The sequence below is a fragment of the Fopius arisanus genome, unplaced genomic scaffold, assembly GCF_000806365.1.
Source record: "Fopius arisanus strain USDA-PBARC FA_bdor unplaced genomic scaffold, ASM80636v1 scaffold00119, whole genome shotgun sequence".
Classification (NCBI taxonomy): domain Eukaryota; kingdom Metazoa; phylum Arthropoda; class Insecta; order Hymenoptera; family Braconidae; genus Fopius; species Fopius arisanus.
The window spans coordinates 217,660-219,887 of NW_011887858.1; the positions used below are offsets into that span (position 1 = coordinate 217,660).

The window sequence follows — 2,228 nt, forward strand, 5'->3', positions numbered from 1 at the left end:
AAAGTTGACTTACCTCACACTAAACGTTAAACTGACTAATCTCGGAGGTCCCGGTGATGCTCCACCGAGAGGTGAAAAAAAACTGACCAACTCTTTGGGTGAAAAGTGAAATTCTACCCCTACCCCGTTGTATTTTCCAGGCAGTAAACCCTTTTGAGGGGCTTTCCAAAAAAATTTCGCTTTTTATTGCACCCAGCAGAACTTTCACCAAACCCTTTCAACATGTCGGCTGTAAAAGAAGTCCAGCAGTGACCGCAACCCTTCTTGAGAAAGTTCGAGAGAAAGTTTCACTCTACCTCTCTACCTTCACCCCTTCTCCCCCTTTGTAAAACTCAGAACGATGGCGGATTTGTTCCTGATAAAATTATTATTTCTTTCTATTTCTAGACGAAGTTTAATTAACAAAAATTATTTATTTCAACTTGCTACAATTCCGATTAATTAATGCCATGGGGGCATTTAAGTTTATTATTATATTATTTTTTCTAATTGATAAAATTGAGTGTGAAAGTATATTTCAAAAGACAGCCACTCCATAAATATAATTTCATTTATTCCATGATAATTCAGTACCCACTGATCATACAAATATTGCAACAACCGGCGCAACGACATTTCAAGAAGAATATATTTGCCAATCCGATGAAAAGAGCTCAACAAAAATACCATTGATAGTAATATCTCACATATTTAATGGCACACCTTACGAACCGATAATAATCTCCGATAAGGTTAACAAAATAAATGTCTAATAATCTAAGCCAAGGATTATTACAATCACTTACAATCGATCTTACATAACCCAATGATAAAAAGTATTTAGATCTAATAAATAGGTTAGTTGCTCCAGCGAAGATCATCGTAGAACGGTGTAGCCTCCTGTTACGTATACTGAAGGTATACCGGACAGGATTACACTCAGGATACATTCAGTATACGTACAGGGGGTTCCACATCACTCGCCAATGTCATCCACAATTCGTTCAACTCCAACGAATCATCATCTCCCAGCTGACCTAAAAACAACCAGCCAAATCAAGTGAGTGATACTTGCAAACAGCTACAAACAATTGTCTAGACTGAAATAAGTTAATTACCGGTCATTTTATTTGGGTGCAGACTGCAGCATCATTTGCTGAATGTCGAGTTGGGTGAATGACCGAGTCAATTCTCGTGATGGTTCAGCACGTGCAGAAGCCCTCGGCTATTCCTCAAGCCCAAAGCCTGGCACATCTGCCTGCGGACATAAATCAATCTCCCTGTTATTAACGACACCATGGTGTTAGGAACATGCGTCCCCTGCACTGGTGACAAGGGCCCATTGGAGGGGGATTATCATGCAGAAATAACCGAGAATCAATGAGCGGTCAGTGATAGTGGAACAAAAGAAGAGATGCTGAAGAGAAATTGAAGAAATGAGGAGAGGGAAGAGGAGAGGATATCGAAGGAGATTGGAGAATATTGGAGGACAAGAGACAAAGAGACAAGCGATCGTGGCAATGCCCCCCCTCCTCCTCCTCCTCCCTCTCGACCCCCCGAGAGACCAATGGGACCCTACGACCGGTTGTCGTCCGGGGGATTCTCCACCTTTAAATTATGAGCCTATCGAGTGACAAGCGATCGATACTCCCGCCGACAACCACCACAAACACATCCTAAATATCACCAATTCATGCGAATGTCACTGTAAATTCAATGGAAAAATCGTACTAACCTCAGTTGTCCTCTCCCCCACTATCCTCAACACCCTGAGTCTCTCCCTCCGTTGGTGGAATTAAGTCGGATGCGGCGATGGTTTATCGAGAGCCATGATGCTGGTCATGAGATGATGCTTTCTCTCATTGTGATGATGACAGCCTCGAGACATGAAATAATACGATTGGATGGTGCAACGTGTTCAGCTCCGCGGTTGGTGTCCGACTGGGAGGACAGTCGCTGTGCTGGCCAGACCAGTGGAGTTACGGATGCGTTAGTATTCAGCCACCGTCACACTCGCCACGAACGCGGATGATATCCTCTCGACAGTGAAAAAGAAATCGGTTGATGATCACCAGGAAAAACAGGAGGTGATGAGACCCGGTGGTTGTTTGAGACGAGGGAGTTTGTAGCTGAGTGCCACGCGGAGACGATCTGACCTGGGTTTGCTGCTTGTCTAGCATGCACCCCCGAATTAAAAAAAAAAAAAACCTACCCCCGGGCATGGCAAACGTGCGGGGGATGAAAATGAG

At 43.8% G+C, this 2,228-nt stretch overlaps 1 long non-coding RNA gene across 1 annotated transcript; it reads right to left on the reverse strand.

Moving 5' to 3' along the window:
* Positions 1 to 531: 531 nt before the first annotated feature.
* On the reverse strand, positions 532 to 1,970 carry LOC105271696 (uncharacterized). Its single transcript, XR_892670.1, has 3 exons — positions 1,715 to 1,970; positions 1,098 to 1,237; positions 532 to 1,016 (listed from the first exon to the last, which is right to left on the reverse strand). It is a non-coding gene; the product is annotated as an uncharacterized lncRNA (long non-coding RNA).
* Positions 1,971 to 2,228: the final 258 nt, after the last annotated feature.